Below are 10,383 nucleotides of genomic sequence, written 5' to 3'. Positions count from 1 at the left end.
GGGGAGTGCCGCACTGTCGGAGGGTCAGTGCTGATGGGGCGCCGCACTGTCGGAGGGTCAGTGCTGAGGGAATGCCGCACTGTGGGAGGGTCAGTGCTGAGGGAGTGCCGCACTGTCAGAGGGTCAGTGCTGAGGGAGTGCCGCACTGTCAGAGGGTCAGTGCTGAGGGAGTGGGCACTGTCGGAGGGTCAGTGCTGATGGGGCGCCGCACTGTCGGCGGGTCAGTGCTGAGGGAATGCCGCACTGTCGGAGGGTCAGTGCTGATGGGGCGCTGCACTGTCGGCGGGTCAGTGCTGAGGGAATGCCGCACTGTCGGAGGGTCAGTGCTGAGGGAGCAGGCACTGTCGGAGGGTCAGTGCTGAGGGAGTGGGCACTGTCGGAGGGTCAATGCTGAGGGAGTGCCGCCTGTTGGTGGGTCAATGCTGAGGGAATGCCGCACTGTCAGAGGGTCAGTGCTGAGGGAGTGCCACACTGTCGGAGGGTCAGTGCAGAGGGAGCACTGCACTGTTGGACGGTCAGTGCTGAGGGGGAGCCGCACTGTCCGAGGGTCGGTGCTGAGGGAGTGGGCACTGTCGGAGGGTCAGTGCTGAGGGAGCGCCGCACTATCGGAGGGTCAGTGCTGAGGGAGTGGGCACTGTCAGAGGTTCAGTGCTGAGGGAGCGGGCACTGTCGGAGGGTCAGTGCTGAGGGAGCGCCGCACTGTTGGAGGGTCAGTGCTGAGGGAGTGGGCACTGTCGCAGGGTCAGTGCTGAGGGAGCGCCGCACTGTCGGAGGGTCAGTGCTGAGGGAGTGCCGCACTGTCGGAGGGTCAGTGCTGAGGGAGTGGACACTGTCGGAGGGTCAGTGCTGAGGGAGCGCCGCACTGTCGGAGGGTCAGTGCTGAGGGAGTGGACACTGTCAGAGGGTCAGTGCTGTGGGAGTGGACACTGTCGGAGGGTCAGTGCTGAGGGAGCGCCGCACTGTCGGAGGGTCAGTGCTGAGGGAGCGGGCACTGTCGGAGGGTCAGTGCTGAGGGAGCGCCGCACTGTCGGAGGGTCAGTGCTGAGGGAGTGCCGCACTGTCGGAGGGTCAGTGCTGAGGGAGCAGGCACTGTCGGAGGGTCAGTGCTGAGGGAGTGGGCACTGTCGGAGGGTCAATGCTGAGGGAGTGCCGCCTGTTGGTGGGTCAATGCTGAGGGAATGCCGCACTGTCAGAGGTCAGTGCTGAGGGAGTGCCACACTGTCGGAGGGTCAGTGCAGAGGGAGCACTGCACTGTTGGACGGTCAGTGCTGAGGGGGAGCCGCACTGTCCGAGGGTCGGTGCTGAGGGAGTGGGCACTGTCGGAGGGTCAGCGCTGAGGGAGCGCCGCACTATCGGAGGGTCAGTGCTGAGGGAGTGGACACTGTCGGAGGGTCAGTGCTGAGGGAGCGCCGCACTATCGGAGGGTCAGTGCTGAGGGAGTGGGCACTGTCAGAGGTTCAGTGCTGAGGGAGCGGGCACTGTCGGAGGGTCAGTGCTGAGGGAGCGCCGCACTGTTGGAGGGTCAGTGCTGAGGGAGTGGGCACTGTCGCAGGGTCAGTGCTGAGGGAGCGCCGCACTGTCGGAGGGTCAGTGCTGAGGGAGTGCCGCACTGTCGGAGGGTCAGTGCTGAGGGAGTGGACACTGTCGGAGGGTCAGTGCTGAGGGAGTGCTGCATTGTCGGAGGGTCAGTGCTGAGGGAGTGGGCACTGTCAGAGGGTCAATGCTGAGGGAGTGCCGCACTGTCGGAGGGTCAGTGCTGAGGAGTGCCGCACTGTCAGAGGGTCAGTGCTGAGGGAGTGCCGCACTGTCAGAGGGTCAGTGCTGAGGGAGTGCCGCACTGTCAGAGGGTCAGTGCTGAGGGAGTGCTGCATTGTCGGAGGGTCAGTGCTGAGGGAGTGGGCACTGTCGGAGGGTCTGTGCTGAGGGAGTGCCGCACTGTCGGCGAATCAGTGCTGAGGGAGTGGGCACTGTCAGAGGGTCAATGCTGAGGGAGTGCCGCACTGTCGGAGGGTCAGTGCTGAGGGAGCGCCGCACTGTCAGAGGGTCAGTGCTGGGGGAGTGCCGCACTGTCGGAGGGTCAGTGCTGATGGGGCGCCGCACTGTCGGAGGGTCAGTGCTGAGGGAATGCCGCACTGTGGGAGGGTCAGTGCTGAGGGAGTGCCGCACTGTCAGAGGGTCAGTGCTGAGGGAGTGCCGCACTGTCAGAGGGTCAGTGCTGAGGGAGTGGGCACTGTCGGAGGGTCAGTGCTGATGGGGCGCCGCACTGTCGGCGGGTCAGTGCTGAGGGAATGCCGCACTGTCGGAGGGTCAGTGCTGATGGGGCGCTGCACTGTCGGCGGGTCAGTGCTGAGGGAATGCCGCACTGTCGGTGGGTCAGTGCTGAGGGAGTGCACACTGTCGGAGGGTCAGTGCTGAGGGAGCAGGCACTGTCGGAGGGTCAGTGCTGAGGGAGTGGGCACTGTCGGAGGGTCAATGCTGAGGGAGTGCCGCCTGTTGGTGGGTCAATGCTGAGGGAATGCCGCACTGTCAGAGGGTCAGTGCTGAGGGAGTGCCACACTGTCGGAGGGTCAGTGCAGAGGGAGCACTGCACTGTTGGACGGTCAGTGCTGAGGGGGAGCCGCACTGTCCGAGGGTCGGTGCTGAGGGAGTGGGCACTGTCGGAGGGTCAGTGCTGAGGGAGCGCCGCACTATCGGAGGGTCAGTGCTGAGGGAGTGGGCACTGTCAGAGGTTCAGTGCTGAGGGAGCGGGCACTGTCGGAGGGTCAGTGCTGAGGGAGCGCCGCACTGTTGGAGGGTCAGTGCTGAGGGAGTGGGCACTGTCGCAGGGTCAGTGCTGAGGGAGCGCCGCACTGTCGGAGGGTCAGTGCTGAGGGAGCGGGCACTGTCGGAGGGTCAGTGCTGAGGGAGCGCCGCACTGTCGGAGGGTCAGTGCTGAGGGAGTGGACACTGTCGGAGGGTCAGTGCTGAGGGAGCGCCGCACTGTCAGAGGGTCAGTGCTGAGGGAGTGGACACTGTCAGAGGGTCAGTGCTGTGGGAGTGGACACTGTCGGAGGGTCAGTGCTGAGGGAGCGCCGCACTGTCGGAGGGTCAGTGCTGAGGGAGCGGGCACTGTCGGAGGGTCAGTGCTGAGGGAGCGCCGCACTGTCGGAGGGTCAGTGCTGAGGGAGTGCCGCACTGTCGGAGGGTCAGTGCTGAGGGAGTGGACACTGTCGGAGGGTCAGTGCTGAGGGAGTGCCGCATTGTCGGAGGGTCAGTGCTGAGGGAGTGGGCACTGTCGGAGGGTCAGTGCTGAGGGAGTGGGCACTGTCGGAGGGTCAGTGCTGAGGGAGCGGGCACTGTCTGAGGGTCAGTGCTGAGGGAGTGGACACTGTCGGAGGGTCAGTGCTGAGGGAGTGGACACTGTCGGAGGGTCAGTGCTGAGGGAGTGCTGCACTGTCGGAGGGTCAGCGCTGAGGGAGTGGGCACTGTCGGAGGGTCAGTGCTGAGGGAGTGCTGCACTGTTGGAGGGTCAGCGCTGAGGGAGTGGGCACTGTCAGAGGGTCAGTGCTGAGGGAGTGCCACACTGTCGGAGGGTCAGTGCTGAGGGAGTGCCACACTGTCGGAGGGTCAGTGCTGAGGGAGTGGCACTGTCGGAGGGTCAGTGCTGAGGGAGTGGCACTGTCGGAGGGTCAGTGCTGAGGGAGTGGGCACTGTCGGAGGGTCAGTGCTGAGGGAGCGGGCACTGTCGGAGGGTCAGCGCTGTGGGAGGGGCATTGTCGGAGGGTCAGTGCTGAGGGAGTGGGCACTGTCGGAGGGTCAGTGCTGAGGGAGTGGGCACTGTCGGAGGGTCAGTGCTGAGGGAGTGGGCACTGTCAGAGGGTCAGTGCTGAGGGAGTGGGCACTGTTTGAGAGTAACAGTGTGAACCATCTGAAGCTGTTTAAAGTGCGCCTGTTGTTGTTATTCTGGGTGCAATGAGCTGCACAACGTGTAGGGGGAGAGCGTGCACCAACGTGATGGGCCTTGTATCTGGAACAGCCACTGTCCAGGAAACCCTTCAGGGGAACGTGGAGCAAAACAAACCCAGAGACAGAGAGAGAAATGTTCCCTCATGCGTTCACGGTCAGAGTTCGGACTTCAGGAGCATTTTAAAGGCGAGGGAGAGAGGGTGGGGGGTGGGGACTTTGTGGGAGGGGATTCCCCAGCTCAGTGATCTGCAGGCATGGTCCCCAGGCACAGATACAGGGAAACAGGGCACGGAGGGAGGGCTGGGAGATCACAGCGGGCGCAGAGGAGGGAGTGACAGAGATAGGGAGGGGGTGTAGGGGCTGGAGGGAGTGACAGAGATAGGGAGGGGGTGTAGGGGCTGGAGGGGGTGACAGAGATAGGGAGGGGGTGTAGGGGCTGGAGGGGGTGACAGAGATAGGGAGGGGTGTAGGGGCTGGAGGGAGTGACAGAGATAGGGAGGGGGTGTAGGGGCTGGAGGGGGTGACAGAGATAGGGAGGGGGTGTAGGGGCTGGAGGGGTGACAGAGATAGGGAGGGGGTTTAGGGGCTGGAGAGTGTTACAGAGAGAGGGAGGGGGTGTAGGGGCTGGAGGGGGTGACAGAGATAGGGAGGGGGTTTAGGGGCTGGAGGGGGTGACAGAGATAGGGAGGGGGTTTAGGGGCTGGAGAGTGTTACAGAGAGAGGGAGGGGGTGTAGGGCTGGAGGGGGTGACAGAGATAGGGAGGGGGTGTCGGGGCTGGAGGGGGTTACAGAGATAGGGAGGGGTGTAGGGGCTGGAGGGGATTAGAGAGATAGGGAGGGGTGTAGGGGCTGGAGGGGGTTACAGAGATAGGGAGGGGGTGTAGGGGCTGGAGGGGGTTATATAGATAGGGAGGGGGTGTAGGGGCTGGAGGGGGTTACAGAGATAGGGAGGGGTGTAGGGGCTGGAGGGGATTAGAGAGATAGGGAGGGGTGTAGGGGCTGGAGGGGGTTACAGAGATAGGGAGGGGGTGTAGGGGCTGGAGGGGGTTACAGAGATAGGGAGGGGGTGTACGGGCTGGAATGGGTTACAGAGATAGGGAGGGGGTGTAGGGGCCGGAGGGGGTTACAGAGGGAGGGGTGTAGGGGCTCGAGGGGGGTTACAGAGATAGGGAGGGGGTGTACGGGCTGGAATGGGTTACAGAGATAGGGAGGGGGTGTAGGGGCTGGTGGGGGTTACAGAGATAGGGAGGGGGTGTAGGGGCTGGAAGGGGTTACAGAGATAGGGAGGGGGTGTAGGGGCTGGTGGGGGTTACAGAGATAGGGAGGGGGTGTAGGGGCTGGAGGGGGTTACAGAGATAGGGAGGGGGTGGAGGGGGTTACAGAGATAGGGAGGAGTAGAGTCCTGTGAACAGCACATGGTCAGACTCTCCACATTAACACCTGGGCTCTCCCCGGGCCAGGCCTCGTGGTGAAAAACTCTGCAGAAAGTTGGCAGTGACTCGTTCTGAGCTAGAACGGGGGAGGGGTCCCACTTTCCAGCATTTGGCCTATTTCCTTATAAACCTTTCCTATTCATGGAGTCATCGTCATGGAGATGTACAGCAGAGAAACAGACCCTTCGGCCCAACTCATCCATGCTGACCGGATATCCTAAACTAATTAGATTAGATTACTTACAGTGTGGAAACAGGCCCTTCGGCCCAACAAGTCCACACCGACCCGCAGCCCTACATTTACCCCTTACCTAACACTACGGGCAATTTAGCATGGCCAATTCACCTGACCCGCACATCTTTGGACTGTGGGAGGAAACCGGAGCACCCGGAGGAAACCCACGCAGACACGGGGAGAACGTGCAAACTCCACATAGTCAGTCGCCTGAGGCGGGAATTGAACCCGGGTCGCTGGCGCTGTGAGGCAGCCGTGCTAACCACTGTGCCACCGTGTACCGGCCCATATCCCTCCAAACCCTTCCTATTCATATACCCATCCAAATGCCTCTTAAATGTTGCAATTGTACCAGCCTCCACCACATCCTCTGGCAGCTCATTCCATACACATACCTTCCTCTGAGTGAAAAAGTTGCCCCTTAGGTCTCTTTTATATCTTTCCCCTCTCACTCTAAACCTATGCCCTCTAGTTCTGGACTCCCCCACCCCAGGGAAAAGACCTTGCCTATTTACCCTATCCATGCCCCTCATGATTTTATAAACCTCTATAAGGTCACCCCTCAGCCTCTGACACTGCAGCCTGTTCAGCCTCCCCCTGTAGCTCAAACCCCTCCCTTGTGAATCTTTTCTGAACTCCTTTTTTGAAAGTTTGACGACGTCCTTGCTGTCGCACTGAGACCAGGACAGGACGTGGTATTCCAAAGCGGTCTCACCGATGAGCTGTCGAGTCCCGGACAGTCAAACGGCCTGGGATTCAGCAGCAGAGCCAGGAGACAGGAGTTGTGGTGGGGGAGAGGAGGATGTTTCTGGCAGGTAGGCATGGAGAACTCTCCCTTGCGGAACCAGGCCGCACCCGCACCCTGACCGGGACGGAAGGCTGACCGCAGGGACAACTCAGGTGTGAAGCGGAGCTAGAACAGGTCTGAACACGATCCCTCAGTCAGTTCCTGTTCTGGTTAAGACCAGGCAGCTGTCAGTGGGAAGGCAATTCTCCAAGTGTCAAGCGGAAACACCAAATGGCCAAACAGCTTGGGTGGTGAACCACACCCTCTGTCCTTCGAAAGCAACACCTTCGGATGTTGGGACCAACGCCAAAGACTGCTGAGAGAGATCGGCTTTAACACGCACACTACAGCAGGAGGTTCACAGGGTTAAAGGGAGGCATTCCAGAGATTGGGGTCAAGAGACCTCTCACACCCCCTCCCTATCTCTGTCACCCCCTCCAGCCCCTACACCCCCTCCCTATCTCTGTAACCCCCTCCAGCCCCTCCCTATCTCTGTCACCCCCTCCAGCCCCTACACCCCCTCCCTATCTGTGTCACCCCCTCCAGCCCCTACACCCCCTCCCTATCTGTGTCACCCCCTCCAGCCCCTAACCCCCTCCCGATCTCTGTAACCCCCTCCAGTCCCTACAGCCCCTCCCTATCTCTGTCACCCCCTCCAGCCCCTACACCCCCTCCCTATCTGTGTCACCCCCTCCAGCCCCTACACCCCCTCCCTATCTGTGTCACCCCCTCCAGCCCCTAACCCCCTCCCTATCTCTGTAACCCCCTCCAGTCCCTACAGCCCCTCCCTATCTCTGTCACCCCCTCCAGCCCCTACACCCCCTCCCTATCTGTGTCACCCCCTCCAGTCCCTACAGCCCCTCCCTATCTGTGTCACCCCCTCCAGCCCCTACACTCCCTCCCTATCTCGGTAACCCCTCCGTATCTCTGTAACCCCCTCCAGCCCCTACACCCCCTCCCTATCTCTGTGAACCCCTCCAGCCCCTACACCCCCTCCCTATCTCTGTGAACCCCCCCAGCCCCTACACCCCCTCCCTATCTCTGTCACCCCCTCCAGCCCCTGCACCACCTCCCTATCTGTAACCCCCTCCAGCCCCTACAGCCCCTCCCTATCTCTGTCACCCCCTCCAGCCCCTACACCCCCTCCCTATCTCTGTAACCCCCTCCAGCCCCTCCAGCCCCTCCCTATCTCTGTCACCCCACCCCCCTCAAAGACCTCCAATCCCAGGCCCCTTGAGCATCCCCCAGTTCCCCTCGGCCCACCATTGGTGGCTGGACCTTCAGGCGGCTGGGGCCCTGTGCTCTGGGATCAGCCTCCCCTGCTCCAGTCCAGCTTCTCTCCCTCACCTCCATAACCGGCTGGGAGACGCTCTGGAGGAGCACCCACAGTGGGGTGCCTGAGGCAAGGGCGCTGCGCCAGCGCGAGTCGAGTTGGCCCCAGCAAGAACGGGTGCTCCCTGGAGGGTGAAGCAGAGCTGTAGGCACTGACCCTCCGGGTGAGGAAGGTAGGCCGAGGGTGCTGGGAGGCAGTGAAAGCAACGATGCGAGGACAGGAGGGAAATAATCCTTGCACAGTGAGCAGTCCACTGAGCAGCAGCTTCGAGCAACGCTTTGGAAAAGGAATCGACTGGACATCGAGGGGTGGCTATTGTATTCACCTTTTAATCCAGCAATCCAGCCGACGCTCTGGGGACCCAGGATTTCAATCCCGCGCGTGCTGAGATGTGAGTTCCATTGCAACAGGAAACCCTGGAGTCAGTGGGACCATTGTCAAAAGACCCATCTGGTTCACTCAGCTCCTTCAGGGACAGAGGTCTTCCCCCTCCTGACCCGGTCAGGTCGACACGTGACCCTAGAGCCACAGCGATGTGGTCGACTCGTGCGTTTGCTGGGGAAGGCAATGGCTGGAGGATTAACCCAGAATCTCAGCTAACGGTCTGGGGGGATCTGGGTTCAAATCCCGTCCCGGGCAGATGGTGGAATTTATTTTAGAACCCACACAGTTTGGAAACAGGCCCTTCGGCCCAACAAGTCCACACTAACCCTCTGAACAGTAATCTACCCAGACCTATTCTCCTGACTAGTGCACCTCACCTACACATCCCTGGGCACTATGGGACAATTTAGCACGGCCAATCCACCCTAACCTGCACATCCCTGGGCACTATGGGACAATTTAGCACGGCCAATCCACCCTAACCTGCACATCCCTGGGCACTATGGGACAATTTAGCACGGCCAATCACCCTAACCTGCACATCCCTGGGCACTATGGGACAATTTAGCACGGCCAATCCACCCTAACCTGCACATCCCTGGGCACTATGGGACAATTTAGCACGGCCAATCCACCCTAACCTGCACATCCCTGGGCACTATGGGACAATTTAGCATGGCCAATCCACCCTAACCTGCAGATATTTGGACTGTGAGAGGAAACCGGAGCACCTGGAGGTAACCCCACCCAGACACGGGGAGAATGTGCAAACTCCACACAGACAGTCACCCGAGGGTGGAAGTTGAACCTGGAACCCTGGTGCTGTGAGGCAGCAGTGCTAACCACTGAGCCACCGTGCTGTCCCAATGTGAATTCAATATGCGACAAACAGCCTGGAATTACCATTCTAAAATAGACCATGACAACAGTCGATAATTGGGAAAATCCCCTGTGGCTGAGGAATGTCCTTCAGGGAAGCAAATGGCCGTTGTTACTCCATCTGGCCCACATCTGAATCCAGTCCCTCCAGCTACACTGCTGTCCCTCTGGGCAATTAGGGATGGGCAAGAAATGCTGGGCCCATCCCTGAGATACACCCACATCTTGTGAATGGAGTCGTTAACATTCCAGACAGGAATGTTACAGTGAATGGGGTGGGGGTATAGTCGGCGCTAAGTAGAGAGGCTGGCTCCGAATGCCAGTAGGGGCACTGCTGGCTGAATGGCCTCCACAGCTGTGCTGGTGAACCAGTGCCCGTGCCCCTGTGACTCAGGCGGGTGGTGCCACACGTGAGGCAGTGAGGCGTGTCTTGAGGCAAACAGCACTCTGCCCTGAACCACTGTAGGCAAGGCTGACTCAGCGTGTGTGTGTGTGTGTGTGAACGCCCGTACCCCAGTGAGAGTCTGTGTGTGTGTGTGTGTGTGTGTGTGTGTGAGAGAGAGAGAGCCCGTACCCCAGTGAGAGTCTGTGTGTGTGTGTGTGTGTGTGAATGCCCGTACCCCAGTGAGTGTGTGTGTGTACGCCCGTACCCCAGTGAGAGTCTGTGTGTGTGTGTGTGAGAGAGAGAGAGAGCCCGTACCCCAGTGAGAGTCTGTGTGTGTGTGTGTGTACGCCCGTACCCCAGTGAGTGTGTGTGTGTGAGAGAGAGAGCGCCCGTACCCCAGTGAGAGTCTGTGTGGGTGTGTGTGTGTGTGTGTGTGAGAGAGAGAGAGAGCCCGTACCCCAGTGAGAGTCTGTGTGTGTGTGTGTGTACGCCCGTACCCCAGTGAGTGTGTGTGTGAGAGAGAGAGAGCCCGTACCCCAGTGAGAGTCTGTGTGTGTGTGTGTGTACGCCCGTACCCCAGTGAGTGTGTGTGTGTGTGTGTGTGAGAGAGAGAGCGCCCGTACCCCAGTGAGAGTCTGTGTGGGTGTGTGTGAGAGAGAGAGAGCCCGTACCCCAGTGAGAGTGTGTGTGTGTGTGTGAGAGAGAGAGAGAGCCCGTACCCCAGTGAGAGTCTGTGTGTGTGTGTGTGAGAGAGAGAGAGCCCGTACCCCAGCGAGAGTCTGTGTGTGTGGGTGTGTGTATGTGTCTGTGTGTGTGGGTGTGTGTGTGTGTGTCTGTGTGTGGGCGTGTGTGTGTATGTGTGTGTGTATGTGTCTGTGGGTGTGTGTGTGTGTGTGTCTGTGTGTGGGTGTGTATGTGTCTGTGTGTGGGTGTGTGTCTGTGTGTGGGTGTGTATGTGTGTGTGTATGTGTCTGTGGGTGTGTGTGTGTGTGTCTGTGTGTG

Source organism: Hemiscyllium ocellatum, unplaced genomic scaffold, assembly GCF_020745735.1.
Source record: "Hemiscyllium ocellatum isolate sHemOce1 unplaced genomic scaffold, sHemOce1.pat.X.cur. scaffold_1326_pat_ctg1, whole genome shotgun sequence".
Classification (NCBI taxonomy): Eukaryota; Metazoa; Chordata; class Chondrichthyes; order Orectolobiformes; family Hemiscylliidae; genus Hemiscyllium; species Hemiscyllium ocellatum.
The sequence above is the reverse complement of the archived record's forward strand: the minus strand, read 5'-3'. Positions refer to the sequence as shown.